At 32.3% G+C, this 18,602-nt stretch overlaps 1 protein-coding gene across 1 annotated transcript in view; it reads right to left on the bottom strand.

Annotated features, from left to right (window-relative positions):
• The window catches only part of LOC147075563 (collagen alpha-2(XI) chain), a 130,636-nt gene that overhangs the window by 10,341 nt on the left and 101,693 nt on the right, over positions 1 to 18,602 (bottom strand). The window lies entirely within an intron of this gene.

Raw genomic sequence — 18,602 nt, 5'->3', positions numbered from 1 at the left:
CTTGGTAGAGTGGTTGTATGTAAAAAATGGGTTCAATTCCGTGACTGGACAAAAAATACATTTTGTTTTTTAAATGTGTGTTAATCCAACGTAAAGACCAAGATTGGCTAACAAGTAGTAATATTCATTATTCGTTAAATGTTTGTGGATAATCTCCATTCTGTGCAGCCAATGTGTTCCGGACTGGAGCAATAATGTTAAGTACTAGGTACCTATATAAATAATATGCTGTTTATTAAGAAATACACTCAGTTGTATTATTAATAGTTAAGTAATAATATTTTTTTAATGTCTAAGAGGTTTGTTAAACAATAATTTTTGTGCACATATTAATAGAACTAAGTGAAAGTGGGTAGGAGTAAAAAATAGCCAAAACATTAAATTGTGCTTACAAAGCATTTCTTGTCTACAAAAAGGTCGGCAGTAGGTATAACACCTAATAATTGTTTATGTTTAATGAGTTTTATGACCCATTTATCAAAAATGGTCCGCTTTTATGACAGCTCGGACATTTCAAGGAACCATAAAATTAAAATAAAACCAATGAATCAATCGACACAAAATTTGTATAACTTTATTTATTAGCATTATATTCTTCATCATAAAACATATTATTATTAAGTGGTTGTATACAACATGTTTATCTTATAACTACAATAATTAAGCAGGTAAACACTTATTAACATATTTTTATTGAAGACAATAGATAAGACCAATAATTAAGAATCCAAGACTCTGTATGTATGATACACAAATTTATAATTTATAATTGTAACTGGACTTAAAAAGGAAATGTTGTTGAAAAATTATCGCATGTAACTAGACTTGCCAAGATGAAAACTGATAAATTTTGTTTATAGGTACTAACTTATTTGTTTTAATCAACATTATTTTTTAGATAGCCGTTAAGAATATAATACTTATTATAATGGTAAAAAACAGCAATTACCTACTTACTACATTGTCATAGAACATAAAATATTATTATAATCAAGCTTTATTTTAATTTGTTTTTGTAAATGTTATTGACATAAGTATTTAACTGCTCCCAGGAGCGTTTATGTAGTGTAGGTTCTTTCTTCAAAACTTCTAAGCATTTTGCTTTTCCTGGATTTTTTTTCTTTAAAATATTTTTTCACAATTTGAATTTCTTCTTCTGTCCATTTCAAGTGTACCTTTTTCCTTCTCTTCGGTACTTTTTCTTCTTCTTCAAAGTCATTGTTTTCACTTGTGTCAGAGATCAGGCGTAGACGTTTTTTTTTATTGAATTAAGTCTACAATTTACAGATGGTGTTGGTTGTTTTTAAAAACAATTAAACCCTACCCAAACCAAATCATAATAGCTTTAGTATAGTTGTTTGATTTAATAAAATACAACATTTTTTTGTAGTAAGTACTTATTCCACTGAGTTTCAAAATGTCCCTCTGAGGCGGACGAAACCGGTCCAAATTTATTTATTAAAGTGGAATAAGTACTACAATTTTTTTTAAAAAACAACAATACAATGCAGTTTTACCATGCATTGACAGTTAACAAAATAAAAGCTTTAGTATACTTTGGGTGATACGAAAAAATTATGCACATTTTTTCATTCATACTTATTTGTTTTCGTTGGATTAAGAAAACATATTACAGATATTGTTGATTAATTTTTTAAATTTATTAAGCTCCGCCTAAACCAACCTATAATAGAAAAAATATTATTCTATCATTAATATTAAAAGTTATTTATGATTTTAATTGCATGATTTTAAATATTTTATAGATATACGAGTATTTTTTGACTATTCTCTATTATGGCTTGGTTTTCGCAGGGCACCTATAACTGAACTTTAAAAACAACTTAACCAACACTATCTGTAAATTTTAGTCTTATTTTAATCAATGAAAACAAATACGTATGACTGACAAAGTTTAGTCTGCACCATTTATGGCGGATCTTAACAGCCTACCTCTGACCTTCGCCACTGCTAGGTAGATACTTCTTAAGTGGAGGGATCGTGTGTTTCATTGACAGTCTGGTGAATAAGTGTGTTTGAGATATTGTTTGAAATAAATAACAATACGTATTTAATTTAATTAATGAATATAATTACTCACCTCATTTTTTTTTCATTATTGCTCAAAGTATCATTATTCATTCATTATTATTGCCATTGGTTTTGAAGTTCGGCGAGGATGTTTCAGCGCCTTGATACGGCGTCATATTTCGAGTTAGAATAATAATCATGTACCTACCTAATAGATCTAATATCTATATTGTCGTTAATTTTCTACAAACACGTATCTCAAAAAACACAACTTTTCAGGAGAGGCAAATAAAAACTTTATTCACTCAGTTTTTAATTCAGAAATAAATTTTCTTCTATGAAATATCCATTTAGAATAGTTACAGATATTTTCCTGAAAAAAAATGTTATGTTTCTTCAATCTATCGCACTATACTTTCGACCGATCAGTCATATTGTCGGAGATACGAGAATGCTTTGCAAATTTACTGTGAGTCATTCCACAATATTACTGCAGTAAACACGTATCTTGACGAGAAAGTGCTTCTGTATAATCATCTGTCGGAGTTCAGTATTCTGTATAGTTACAAACACCTAACTCAGGATACGAGTTTATAATATTTATAAAAGTCTTGTATTGTGATACGAGTTTTTTTCCATTGCTTCAATCTATTAGTTTATAAATAAAGTATGTTTTGAGATAGGTACGTGTTCGTGGAATATGTACGTATTCAAGTTCTGAATTCACTGCATCAAATAACTCAAAACTGAGATACGTGTTTGTAGAAAATTGACGACGATAGTATGTTATTCTAATTATAAAACGCGCGTACGGGAGTTCACCGCGATAAAATAGCATTTGAAAAAAAACAAAAGGGATTTCCCGACCGAATTGCAGATTTCTTGCCGTAACCCTTTGTCTGCTACGATTTATTCCAACGTGTATGTTTCTGAGATTTTTCAAAATAATGTTATTTCTATAATAAAAAACCTTGTGTGTATTCTATATTGATTAAAAAATATAATTTCATCATCATAAGTAGGTACAATAACGTATGATTGTTCGACATGAATATTGTAGGTTAACCGAAATTAAAACACTAATATATTATATTGTAAATAAATAGTAATTACATTATATTTACAATTCCTTGTGTATACTATATTGTTATTTTGAATTGATAATATTTATAAGTAAATACCTATGTCTGACTAAACTAAGTCACCCGCACGCTGTGAATGGCTTTGAACCATGGATTGAGGAAAATAATGATCCTAGCTAATAAAAAATTCTATACATAAGGGTTTTGGCTTTAAACTTGTATAAATAAAATGCTTTTGGGTTTAATATATAGACATAATTTAAAAGTATTTTGGAAATAGTGTAAATAATTATAATTAATTGTTATTCGAGAAATGGATACAGTTAAGAAGGTTCTAATAATTGATAAACTGTAAATTATTCTCATCATTAATGTTTGAGACTTTCATGGTTGTTTTTTTATCGTAATAGATTTTTGGGTTTCCACCGTGTGTACTTCTTCCTTCTTTCCCCGGCGTTTAGGGCTCGTTGTAGATAATGCATGATAATGGCTTCTGCAATGAGCCCGAAACGTCGAGGAAAGAAGGAAGTACACACGGAGGAAACCCAAAGATCTATTACGATATTCTCATCATTGACCGGGTTATCCTTTACTACATTAGTATCAATTGAGCTAGCTATGAATAGATTTTGATGTCCGCTTACAAAACCACTATAAAGTTTAAGCGATACCTATAAAAATTAAAAAAAAAAACATTTTTCAGAATTAGGCTTTGTCTAAAATGAAAACCTGAAAAATGAAAGTGCGGAAATAATTTTTTTATCGTTTTTAGGTAAATTGCACTGCAATACAATTGCAGTGTATTCACGTTCTTTTAATGCTGAAATTTTGGGAGTCCAATGTCACATAGTTTTCGAAATACATACTTCTTAAACGACGGTAGACCAATTTATACTTTAGACCTGAAAGAGTGGATGTCCATTTTAAGTCATTTTTGCTTTGAGCTATAGCAAAAAGACTTGCAAAAGTGCGGAAGTCCAATATACGGAGTTTTAGTCCGAATGCGAGGGAGTATTTTTTTTAAAATAGATTAGGAATGCTGAAGTGACACTTGGACTGCATTATTGGCTATCACCCGCCTCGTCGAATATTGTAGTCTGTTGAAGGTTTAAAAATTAAACTACAATCAAATATTATTTGGCTTGGTTACGCAGAGTTTAATTATTTTTTTCAAAACTAACTACCACTATCTGACAATTAATGGAAACAAATTCTTTCGTATGGCTGGCAAAGCTTAGTGTCCACTATTTATGTCGGATTTTAACAGCCTGCCTCCACCCTTTGCCAGTCTCAAACAATATTCTTTCAAGAAGGGCATCCCTTATTCGGGAAGTGAGGGAAAAACTTAATAAAGGTAAGTTATCGCCAAGAATTCCTACATTTTCAATCATTCGTTTATTATCATGTTCCTAACTTTTGTTTACAGATAATGCTAATACTAATAACCAACCTAAAAAAATGGTGTAATATTTCATGAACTAATCAATAAGGATGGTTTACTATGTTATACAAGTTTGATTAATCAAGGCTTGATTCTATATTATATAATATCATACACCTTTGTCTTTCTATAGTGGTGAATGGTGAATTTAATTTGTAGCTAGCATCTCAACTTCGATGCAGACTAGCGATTTGAATGACAAGACTACATTGCTCATTGCAATGATACTGAAAAGAATTATCAGATTCTACGTAGTCCGAACTTATATTTATTTTTTTGTTTTATAATACTAAAGCTTGTTTTTACGTCTACTGATAACTTGCACTTACAGAAAATCTTTCTTCTTTGACACCATCTCTCAAAATTACTAATGGATTACTATGCTTAATTCAAATGAACATGAATCGATGGATTTATAAAAGTGTTTGCCAATACCACTGCTAAGCAATAGTTAAAGTTTCTACAAAAGAAAGCTAATAAATTCCCAATAGGTACGTTGATATTGTTCACAGTATTGACGATTTCACACCTCTTGAGTGAAGTATTTTTATTGAATAAAATATTATAATCCGATATCTGATATTATGTCCGTGGAGACAAAACATTTTGGTTGAAAGCACAATACAATAATATGTCCTATACCTAAACTTTATAATGCAAAAAATTTCTGCAAATCAAAATAAATCAAATTTATACAATATTACACAAGTGTTTTGTTATTTTTTATTATTTTTATATTTGCATTGTGTGTAATGGCTTAAAATATACCTATGATGATTATTATTACAAAAATATAATTTTAATTGATATTATTTTATCGTTTTATTACATATTCAAAAGCCCAAGTCTTAGTATAGAAATTATACAAAAGACAACTTAGAGCAGCTGAAGATAATTTCCCAATTATGAATTAAATAATTAAAAAAAGTCTAACCTTGAATGGCCTTTACAATTTACTAATTTAGCAAAATAATCAGAGATATCTGAAAAGTTTCATTTGTAGACATTAGACTGATTTTTTTGTTTTGTTGATTGATTTGTTTTTGGTTAAAACTGCTCTCCTGGAAAATATTGAATATGTGATTTCCAGACTTTCAGCTCTAATTTACAGTTACATTATGTATCATAATATGCATATAATTTTCTAACGTAAATGAAACGCGCATATTTATAAAGTATGTATGTGTTACTTTGTAAACGAAATACAGTAGGTAGCTAAAATAAATAACATTTTTGCTCCAAACTGCAACACATTGGGCTAAACAGAATAGAGATTTCATTAACAGACCTTTTACGAAGAATGGTTTTAACTTGTTAGCCATTCGCCCAGCCCATTTTGTATTTTCGTTGTATTAACAAACATTTAAATTGATTGGGTCCACTTTTTGATAGACAATCGCTCCAACAACTCGGGGTCACCAAAACACCAAACACAATCACTGCTGAACTTTTAATTACCCTTTAATTATCACATTGAAATAACACGTTAATTATATAAATATACCTACCCTAAATAACTGGATAACTGCATTTATTTAATTCATTTTGGATATAATTGACGTTTTAAACTTTATAGAAAGGTACGTACTATATGTACAACTTAAACATATTCTGATAATACACCGGTGGCGAAGAGTGGAAGTATACTGTTAAGATCCGACATAAATAGTTAAGACTAAACTTTGCCAGTCAAACGTATTTGTATTCATTGAACTAAAACAACGTGTAGACAGTGTTGGTTAGTTTTTAAAATTTAATTAAACCCTACCTAATCCAAGCCATAGTAGGTTTTAGTAGAAAATATTAGTTTATCCATAAGACATATAAAATTAAACCATACATAATTTTAGATACTTACCTATTTTATAGATAGAAGAATATTTTTTTATCGATTATGGTTTAGTTTAGGCAGGGTGTAATGAATTAAACCTGATTGAAATGAACTAACAAGCACCATCTGTTCCTAATATGTATTCTGAATTCTACGAAAACAAATAGTAAATATGACTGAAAATGTGTGCAATATTTTTGTCGGATCTCCCATAGCATACTTAAACTATTATGGTTTCATTTAGGCAGGGTCTCATTGAAATTTAAAATCTAACCACCTCCATCTGCAAATTGTATTCTTAGTTAAATTTTTAAAACAGATAAGTTTCACTGACAAATTTTACTGTGCATTATTTACGTTGAATCTTAACAACCTACCTCCACTCTTCGCACTAGTGTCAACCCATATAGGCCTACCCTATTTATATTTAGAACAATTAGTTTAACAATATTCAGTGTGTACTATTTATGGTGGATGTTAATAGCTTACCTCCACACTTCGGTACTGACATCAACCATCATGAGTCTACCTAATTTATATTTAGAACAATTAGGTTAACAACATTTAGTGTGCACTATTTATAGCGGATTTTAACAGCATGCCTCCACCCTTCGCTACTGGTGTCAAACCACTTCAGTCAACCCTATTTCTTCTTCTTATTCCACCCTGGCATGTCCCAACATTGGGGCATAGGGCAAGCACAAGTTCGCGCCACTTCCCTATTTATATTTAGAATAATCAGTTTAACAAAATTTAGTGTGCATTATTTATGGAGGATATTAGTAGCATTCCTACACCCATCGATACTAGTGTGCACTATTTATGATGGATTTTAACAGTCTACCTCCACCCTCCGCTACTGGCATCAAGCCACATCAGTCTACCCTATTTATATGAAGAAATATTATTTAACAAAATTTAATGTGCACTATTTACATATATTTAGTTTAACAAGTGTGCACTATTTATATTGGATTTTAACAGCCTACCTCCACTCTTCGCTAATGGTGTCAACCCATATCAGTATACCGAATTCATATTTAGAACAGTTATTAGTTTAAAAAAAATAATATGCCCTATTTATGGTGGATATTAACAGCCTACCTTCACCCTTCGCTACTGGTGTCAACCAACATCACTCTACCGTATTCATATTTAGAGCAATTATTGGTTTAACAAAATTTAATGTGCGCTATTTATAGTGGTTATTAACAGCCTACCTCCACTCTTCGCTACTGGTGTCAACCCATATAAGTCGACCCTATTTATATTTAAAACAATTAGTTTAACAGAATTTAGTGTGCACTGTTTATGGTGGATTTTGACAGGCTACCTCCACCCATCGCTACTGGTGTGCACTATTAATGGTGGATTTTAAAAGCCTTCATCCAACCTTCGCTACACTACAACTAACAATTAGTTGAGGAAAAATTAATGTGCGCTATTTATGGCGGATATAACCAGCCTACTTCCACCCTTCGCTAATGGTGTCAACCCATATTAGTCTACCGTATTCATATTTAGAATAGTTATTAGTTTAACAAAAATAATATGTCCTATTTATAGTGGAATTTGACAGCCTACCTTAACCCATCGCTATTGGTGTGCTCTATTTATGGTGGATTTTAAAAGCCTTCATCCAACCTTCGCTACACTACAACTAACAATTAGTTGAGGAAAAATAAATGTGCGCTATTTATGGCGGATATAACCAGCCTACCTCCACCCTTCGCTAATAGTGTCAACCCATATTAGTCTACCGTGTTCATATTTAGAATAGTTATAAGTTTAACAAAAATAATATTTCCTATTTATAGTGGAATTTGACAGCCTACCTTAACCCATCGCTATTGGTGTGCACTATTTATGGTGGATTTTAACAGCCTTCATCCAACCTTCGCTACACTACAACTAACACTTAGTTTAGGAAAAATAATGTGCGCTATTTATGGTGGATATAACCAGACTACCTCCACCCTTCGCTAATGGTGTCAACCCATATTAGTCTACCGTATTCATATTTAGAATAGTTATTAGTTTAACAAAAATTATTGTCCTTTTTATGGTGGAATTTGCCAGCCTACCTTCACCCATCGCTATTGGTGTGCACTATTTATGGTGGATTTTAACAGCCTACATCCAACCTTCGCTACACTACGACTAACAATTAGTTTAGGAAAAAATAATGTGCGCTATTTATGGTGGATATTAACGGCCTACTTCAACCCTTCGCTAATGGTGTCAACCCATATTAGTCTACCGTATTCATATTTAGAATAGTTATTAGTTTAACAAAAATTAATATGTCCTAATTATGGTGGAATTTGACAGCCTACCTTCACCCATCGCTATTGGTGTGCACTATTTATGGTGGATTTTAATAGCCTTTATCCAACCTTCGCTACACTACAAATAACAATTAGTTTAGGAAAAATTAATGTGCGCTATTTATGGCGGATATAACCAGCCTACCACCACCCTCGGTAATGGTGTCAACCCATATCAGTCTACGGTATTCATATTTAGAATAGTCATTAGTTTAACAAAAATTAATATGTCCTATTTATGGTGGAATTTGCCAGCCTACCTTCACCCATCGCTATTGGTGTGCACTATTTATGGTGGATTTTAACAGCCTACATCCAACCTTCGCTACACTACAACTAACAATTAGTTTAGGAAAAATTAATGTGCGCTTTTTATAGCGGATAATAACAGCCTACCTCCACCCTTCGCTAATGGTGTCAACCCATATCAGTCTACGGTATTCATATTTAGAATAGTTATTAGTTTAACAAAAATTAATATGTCCTAATTATGGTGGAATTTGACAGCCTACCTTCACCCATCGCTATTGGTGTGCACTATTTATGGTGGATTTTAACAGCCTACGTCCAACCTTTGCTACACTACAACTAACAATTAGTTTAGGAAAAATTAATGTGCGCTATTTATGGCGGATATTAAAAGCCTACCTCCACCCTTCGCTAATGGTTTCAACCCATATTAGTCTACTGTATTCATATTTAGAATAGTTATTAGTTTAACAAAAATTAATGTCCTCTTTATGATTGATTTTGACAGCCTACCTTCACCCATCTCTATTGGTGTGCACTATTTATGATGGATTTTAACAGCCTACATCTAACCTTCGCTACACTACAACTATAAAATAGTTTAGGAAAAATTAATGTGCGCTATTTATGGTGGATATTAACGGCCTACTTCAACCCTTCGCTAATGGTGTCAACCCATATTAGTCTACCGTATTCATATTTAGAATAGTTATTAGTTTAACAAAAATTAATATGTCCTAATTATGGTGGAATTTGACAGCCTACCTTCACCCATCGCTATTGGTGTGCACTATTTATGGTGGATTTTAATAGCCTTTATCCAACCTTCGCTACACTACAAATAACAATTAGTTTAGGAAAAATTAATGTGCGCTATTTATGGCGGATATAACCAGCCTACCACCACCCTCGGTAATGGTGTCAACCCATATCAGTCTACGGTATTCATATTTAGAATAGTCATTAGTTTAACAAAAATTAATATGTCCTATTTATGGTGGAATTTGCCAGCCTACCTTCACCCATCGCTATTGGTGTGCACTATTTATGGTGGATTTTAACAGCCTACATCCAACCTTCGCTACACTACAACTAACAATTAGTTTAGGAAAAATTAATGTGCGCTTTTTATAGCGGATAATAACAGCCTACCTCCACCCTTCGCTAATGGTGTCAACCCATATCAGTCTACGGTATTCATATTTAGAATAGTTATTAGTTTAACAAAAATTAATATGTCCTAATTATGGTGGAATTTGACAGCCTACCTTCACCCATCGCTATTGGTGTGCACTATTTATGGTGGATTTTAACAGCCTACATCCAACTTTTGCTACACTACAACTAACAATTAGTTTAGGAAAAATTAATGTGCGCTATTTATGGCGGATATTAAAAGCCTACCTCTACCCTTCGCTAATGGTTTCAACCCATATTAGTCTACTGTATTCATATTTAGAATAGTTATTAGTTTAACAAAAATTAATGTCCTCTTTATGATTGATTTTGACAGCCTACCTTCACCCATCTCTATTGGTGTGCACTATTTATGATGGATTTTAACAGCCTACATCTAACCTTCGCTACACTACAACTATAAAATAGTTTAGGAAAAATTAATGTGCGCTATTTATGACGAATATTAACAGCCTACCTCCACCCTTCGCTAATGGTGTCAACCTATATCAGTCTACGGTATTCATATTTAGAACGGTTATTTGTTTAACAAAATTTAGTGTGCACTATTTATGGTGGATTTTAACAGCCTACCTCCACCCTTCGCTAATGGTGTCAACCCATATTAGTCTACCGTATTCATATTTAGAATAGTTATTAGTTTAACAAAAATTAATGTCCTATTTATGGTGGAATTTGACAGCCTACCTTCACCCATCGCTTCACTACAACAAACAATTAGTTTAGGAAAAATCAATGTGCGCTATTTATGGAGGATATTAACAGCCTACCTCCACCCTTCGCTTATGGTGTCAACCCATATTAGTCTACCGTATTCATCTTTAGAATAGTTATTAGTTTAACAAAAATTAATGTCCTATTTATGGTGGAATTTTGACAGCCTACCTTCACCCATCGCTTTTGGTGTGCACTATTTATGGTGGATTTCAACAGCCTATATCCAACCTTCGCTACACTACAACTAACAATTAGTTAAGGAAAAATAATGTGCGTTATTTATGGCGGATATTAACAACCTACCTCCACCCTTCGCTAATGGTGTTAACCCATATCAGTCTACGGTATTCATATTTAGAATAGTTATTAGTTTAACAAAAATTAATATGTCCTAATTATGGTGGAATTTGACAGCCTACCTTCACCCATCGCTATTGGTGTGCACTATTTATGGTGGATTTTAACAGCCTACATCCAACCTTTGCTACACTACAACAAACAATTAGTTAAGGAAAAATTAATGTGCGCTATTTATGGCGGATATTAAAAGCCTACCTCTACCCTTCGCTTATGGTGTCAACCCATATTAGTCTACCGTATTCATATTTAGAATAGTTATTAGTTTAACAAAAATTAATGTCCTTCTTTTGATTGATTTTGACAGCCTACCTTCACCCATCGCTATTGGTGTGCACTATTTATGATGGATTTTAACAGCCTACATCTAACCTTCGCTACACTACAACTATAAAATAGTTTAGGAAAAATTAATGTGCGCTATTTTTGACGAATATTAACAGCCTACCTCCACCTTTCGCTAATGGTGTCAACCTATATCAGTCTACGGTATTCATATTTAGAACGGTTATTTGCTTAACAAAATTTAGTGTGCACTATTTATGGTAGATTTTAACAGCCTACCTCCACCTTTCGCTAATGGTGTCAACCCATATTTGTCTACCGTATTCATATTTAGAATAGTTATTAGTTTAACGAAAATTAATATGTCCTATTTATGGTGGAATTTGACAGCCTACCTTCACCCATCGCTATTGGTGTGCACTATTTATGGTGGATTTTAACAGCCTACATCCAACCTTCGCTACACTACAACTAACAATTAGTTTAGGAAAAATTAATGTGCGCTATTTATGGCGGATATTAACAGCCTACATCCAACCTTCGCTACACTACAACTAACAATTAGTTTAGGAAAAATTAATGTGCGCTATTTATGGCGGATATTAACAGCCTACCTCTACCCTTCGCTAATGGTGTCAACCCATATTAGTCTACCGTATTCATATTTAGAATAGTTATTAGTTTTACAAAAATTAATGTCCTATTTATGGTGGAATTTGACAGCCTACCTTCACCCATCGCTATTGGTGTGCACTATTTATGGTGGATTTTAACAGCCTACCTTCAACCTTCGCTACACTACAACTAACAATAAGTTTAGGAAAAATTAATGTGCGCTATTTATGGCGGATATAAGCAGCCTACCTCCAACCTTCGCTAATGGTGTCAACTCATAGCAGTCTACCGTCTTCATATTTAGAACAATTGGTTTAACAAAACTTTATGTGCGCTATTTATGGTGGATATTAACAGCCTACTTCCACTCCTCGCTACTGGTGTCAACACATATCAGTCGACTCTATTTATATTTAGAACAATGAGTTTAACAGAATTTAGTGTGCACTGTTTGTGGTGGATTTGACAGCCTACCTCCACCCATCGCTACTGGTGTGCACTATTTATGGTGGATTATAACAGCCTTCCTCCAACCTTCGCTACACTTCAACTAACAATTTGTTTAAGAAAAAATAATATGCGCTATTTATGGCGGATATTAACATCCTACCTCCACCCTTCGCTACTGTCCACCCATACCAATCTACCCTATTCACTTTGAAAATAATTTGTTTAACAGAATTTAGTGTGCACTATTTATGGTGGATCAAAATTTGCGCATATTGTTTCATGAGATACACACCTACAAATTAACACATTGGCATTTATTGCAATATCAACTAAAGATACGAGATAAGAACTAGTCACGCATGTATTTTTTTCAAATCGCCTTCCACTACTCACAATTAGGTAGGTACCATCAATTTCTGATTAGCAAAGTTCATATTATTGTTACTGCATTCTTTCGGTCGTCGCAATAAAAGTGTCTAGTTACCAATTTATTTTGTTGTTGTCTACCTACTACACACACATTCCATTCTGGATCATCTTTAGTTTGGTTTTGTGAGAATATAAATAGAGCCACGAAATGTCAACCTTCATACCAGATACATAATAAATATATTCATTTCTGGATCATCTTTAGTTTGGTTTTGTGAGAATATAAATAAAGCCACAAAATGCCAACCTTCTTACCAAATACATAATATATATTAACTTCTGGACCAACATTAGTTCAGCTTTGAGGATATAAATAGAGCAACAAAATGGCAATCTTTGTTAGAAAAATGGCCGTTTCTAGAACAATTTGAGCATATTTTTATGGCGAGTACATCGACTGGAATTAGTGGCAAACTGGCAACCTAGGAAACTATTGAAGCGATGTTGTCAATTCGCGCAGACGTATTCTATTTCAACGAAGATAAATAGCTATAAAGGTGGATCAACACCTCCTCTAACTTCTTACACGATCAACAAACAACGGGAAGAGTTGATTATATATATATATATATATATATATATATATGATTTGATATTTGGGTGCTTCATAATAATAATTATGGATCAAGTCCATCAAAATGGATCCTGAGATATTTGGACCTAAAGTTAAAACTCCTTTTGTAAAATTCAGGAATGTTTTAACTGTATTTGATTACCATATTTTGATAGTACATGGATCAATTTAAATAAATAGTCGAATCATAAAATATATTCAGGCTTTATTAATATTACAAATTATTGTTAGCAAATAGCTCTTTATACTGCTGAAGAAACTGTCAAAATGGACATGATTCACATTCAATTTGATGTCTTATCAATACTAGTATTGCCATTTATGCGGAAAATTATTACCACACAATATATAAATCTGTTTTATCTAGGCACTGAAATAAAAAAATCAAATTTTATAGAAATTTGGACTTGATCCATAATTATTGTGAACCACCCATATATGATTTGATATTTACAAGTATGTAACTCCAACCTACTTTTGAATTATTTAGAAATATATATAATATGAATATATTTAAAATTTATTTATTTACCTATTTCCTTCTGTCCCTTCCTTATATTCTAGTGGTTTTTATTACATACGTATTTTTAAGTATTTTATTTAGACATACATTTCATTTAATGTTATCTGTTTCCGACATAACAACTCACGGTTAATATTGTTAAATGCCAAACTGCGTTCGTACAAATTTTCGGACACATTATTAATAATAATATTATTGCATTTAATAAAATTGGAATATTACTGTTTATAAACAAGTGTAGCAACTAAATGGTTTTGAAATATACCTAGAAAATATAATATACTTCACAAATAACAATATGACCACTTGCCGATATAACAGATCACCATGAACTGTGCTATGATGAACTGTATACGTACAATTGAGATGACGTAACCAGCCATCTCGATTAAGTAGAAGATAGCTTTAACTCAATTAATTATAAATAAAATATTAAAATTTACTAGATTACACACATGACATGATAATATTAATTAACGATTTTATTTATTCAACAAATAATTCTCAAGATTTGAAAAATCTACCATTCTAATTATTGAACACAATTTCTTAATTATGTTAAGTTCTTAAATCTTGTGAACTATTCGTTGGAAAAAGTTTATAATATAATTCAATAAGGATTCTAGAACGCTCCATTTTTTCATAAGAAAGCTCATAAACAAGTTGGTTGCTCAAAAACTTGTCATCAGGTAAATCACATAATCAAAGATAAACAAGTTTAGCGGAAGTATGGCAACAAAATATTAATGAATTTTATGTTTAGAGACAGAAAGAAAAGACCTTCATCCAACAGTAGATTGAAAAAGGGCGGACGTGCTGAGCGTGGGTCAAAATGGAGCTTTTTCTATTTTAAAAGAATTCAATTTCAAAGAATTTCAAAGCGTTAACATCATTTTACTCCCTATTTCAATTATAGTTTATCAATTTATGGCTACGGCTGTATGTTGTAGCTTAACCATTGGGGAATGCCAAAAGAAATGGCGTATTTCAAAAAAACACTACCTTATTCTTAGGTCAATAATTATTATAAAGCAATCATTATTCGTAGCATGTTTATCACACTCGAATGGTCAAAGACATAGCGTATAATAAGTATCTTTAAAATTATCTTCAAATGTGTTAATCTTGCCCATTTTTTGAATAATAAAATGCCTAATTCTTGTCAAATTTGGGATCACACAGATTATCAATATATTTTTTTATCGTAAATATATCACTATAATAATGTCGATATAAATTATACTGATTGTTTTTTAAATGCGTTTAAAAATTAATAAATGTAACAAATTTTAACACCACTGCACATTTATGTACTGAAATATGACTATATTCTAAAACATTAGAGCGAGAGGCTTAAAAGAATACTGTTTTATGTAATAAAAATATTTTATGCAGTCATCAAATGTTTAAAATAAATATAAAGGATAATAAGTTTCAAAATATATAAATAGATTATCTACAATGTTTAAGGTATGTCCAGGATCACGCTTTGAAAATAGAACAAAAGCTCCATTTTGACCTACTCTGAGCATGTCCCACCTTAAAAATAAATTCACAAGAATGTCAAAGTCAAAGTTACGTAAGTATATAATTGTAGTGCCTCTTGAGGTGATGAAATTGTTAAAAGGAAACCCTACGAAAATTATCACTATTCACAATAAACGAATGTAGACCCACACTTGATTAATAGATTTAGATATCGGTTTTATTATGGTGAATATATTACAATGTCACCTGGTTATATAATTTGCATTATATCATCAGTGAAGCATTTAGCCATCACCTGTGTTGGTATATTATTATTATTATTGTGAATTCTCTGTGCGTCATCAAACACCTTTTGCAAATATAAATTACTTTGTCGTGCTTTAATTAAGATAAGCTCGCACGCACACCACTGAGTATATTGCGAAATACTCGTGCGTTGTGTTTTGTATTGTCTCGAAGGTAAACTGCTACAGAGCTTTGTTACGTAACAGTTATTTTGCAATCACAGGTAGGCATTGTAAAGCTCACAATCATAAAAATCATATTAATTATTATAACATATTTATTTATCTTTTAAAATAAAATCGGAAGTGACAGATACTATTTTAGTCTTTAAGAAGGGTTGGGGGAGATAAAATTCACACTGTCACTTTATATTCATTCAAGCGAATAACTTACTAATGAAAATTTCTCAAAAAATAGTCTATTCAGGTACCTTCACATGAAACAAGCAATATCCCTAAAATGCATACTGTACTACGTATAGAACAAACTTTCTTTTCGATATTACGAGTAAATCAGACATGGATTTTATCACAAATTTTATATTCAATGGTAAAGTAGGAATCATTATTTAAATTTTGCCGACATCTGTCATTATAAATTGTAGTTTTTGGATATATTTTTTTGTAATCTATACTACTATATTTAAATTCAGTTTTAACCACAAAAATTTTAGATTTTGATTGGGAAAAATATCTTACTGGATTCTATAAGGTGGATTAATTAATTATGTATGATAATAGAGCGCTACCAGGAATACAAACTGCCATTATATCTTGGTTTTATAGACTATGAAAAGGCGTTTGATTCCATCAAAAAATTCTCAATTATAGACGCCCTTAGCAACCAAGGAATTTCCAGACGCTACATAAACATATTGAACAGTATATACAGTGATGCCACAGCATGCGTGAAACTCCACAAACGGTCGTGTAAATTCCCCATTAACAAAGGTGTCCGGCAAGGTGATACCATTTCACCTAAACTATTCACCGCTACTCTTGAGGACTTATTTAGGAAACTTGATTGGGAGGAAAAAGGTGTTCCAATTAATGGAGAGCACCTCAGTCACCTGCGCTTTGCAGATGATATTGTTATACTCTCACAAGACCCGAAAGACCTCCAAGGCATAATGAAGGAACTCGCGGATGTCAGTCAAACGGTCGGTCTAAAGATAAATGTCTCAAAGACAAAAGTAATGAGGAACTGTTTTTCGGACCCTGCGGTTATCTGTATTTCTGGAACCCAACTCGAGCAAGTCAGCAGCTACGTCTATCTCGGACAGCAGGTGTCCATAGATGGAAGCATGCACGATGAAATTGCTCGAAGAACAAAGCTGGGATGGAGTGCTTTCGGACGTCTGAATAGTATCTTCAAGAGTGACCTACCATTATGTCTTAAGCGTAGGGTGTTCAACCAATGTGTGCTACCTGTGCTCACGTATGGCTGCGAGACGTGGACTCTCAACATGAGAGATGTCCAAAGGCTAAGAGTCACACAGCGAGGCATGGAGAGGTGCATGTTGGGCATCACGCGAAAGGACCGTAAGAGAAACGAATGGGTTAGGAAGCAGACAAGAGTACGCGATGTAATAGACGTTGCCAAACAGCTGAAATGGAGATGGGCGGGGCACATTGCTCGCCGAAAGGACGGCCGCTGGACAAATGCCGTCATCCAATGGTACCCAAGGGGTACGAAACGGCCACAGGGTCGCCCTAAAAGTCGCTGGATTGACGAACTGGTAAAGTTCGGCGGAAATACGTGGCAGCGAACGACACAGGACCGAGAGAGTTGGAGAAAGCTTGGGGAGGCCTTCATCCAGCAGTGGATTGACCCCGGCTGATGATGATGATGATAATTGTAAAAAATAATTTAAACATAAAAAATAATAATTACAGCATTTTTATACTACACAGTATTTTTTGATGAAAATATGTTAATAGAAAAGATATAAAACATTTTTTAAATAATTTTTCCCGTAATTACACATATCCGTTGAATATGGGTATATATATATATTTTTTTGAAAGATTAGAAAATTATGCATTTAAGGGTCAAATAAACCGGATTGTTGAGCTAACTACAGTAACCTTTCGATAATCTAATTTAGGTAGGTATGTGAAACAAAAAGTTGGTCATTATTTTAGTTAATTTTTTTAAACTAACTTTTTCTTAATAAATAATTAATTAATAAAATATATTGTGGTATTGCTGCCAAAAGTTGGTAAGTCGACATTTAAGGTATTTTGAGTTAATAATGAATTATGCGTTTTTAAAATACCTATGTCTAAAATAAATTTAGACCTGATGAGACCACTAGAAGGTAATTTTCCAGGTAGTCTTATTATTGATAAAAGTTTGTAACTGCTGATTTTTCAATATTATGTGGTTTTTAATATGTGACCAGGGAAAAGTTTGTAACTCGACACTTACTACTTAATATCTTTAAACCTTTAACAAAATATATGTACGACAAATTACGGTATTCTAATAAGAAACTAAACGTAAAATATAGCATTCTGATTCAAAAATGTTTGCAAAAATTTTGTAACTATACTTACAAAAGTTTTTATGGAATATGTGTATGTTATTTTTTAACGCATCTTCTCATCTCTGTAAGAAATAAATTACAAGTTATATTATAATACATTGTAACATGATTCTCCACAGCGATAAAACTTTCCACGATTTGATTCCTATATATAATTCTTAGACAATGTGGTA

This window comes from Rhyacophila brunnea, unplaced genomic scaffold (assembly GCF_057557595.1).
Source record: "Rhyacophila brunnea isolate RB1 unplaced genomic scaffold, BYU_Rbru_1.0 scaffold_14, whole genome shotgun sequence".
Taxonomy (NCBI): Eukaryota; Metazoa; Arthropoda; class Insecta; order Trichoptera; family Rhyacophilidae; genus Rhyacophila; species Rhyacophila brunnea.
This window is presented reverse-complemented; position numbering and strand designations above follow the sequence as displayed.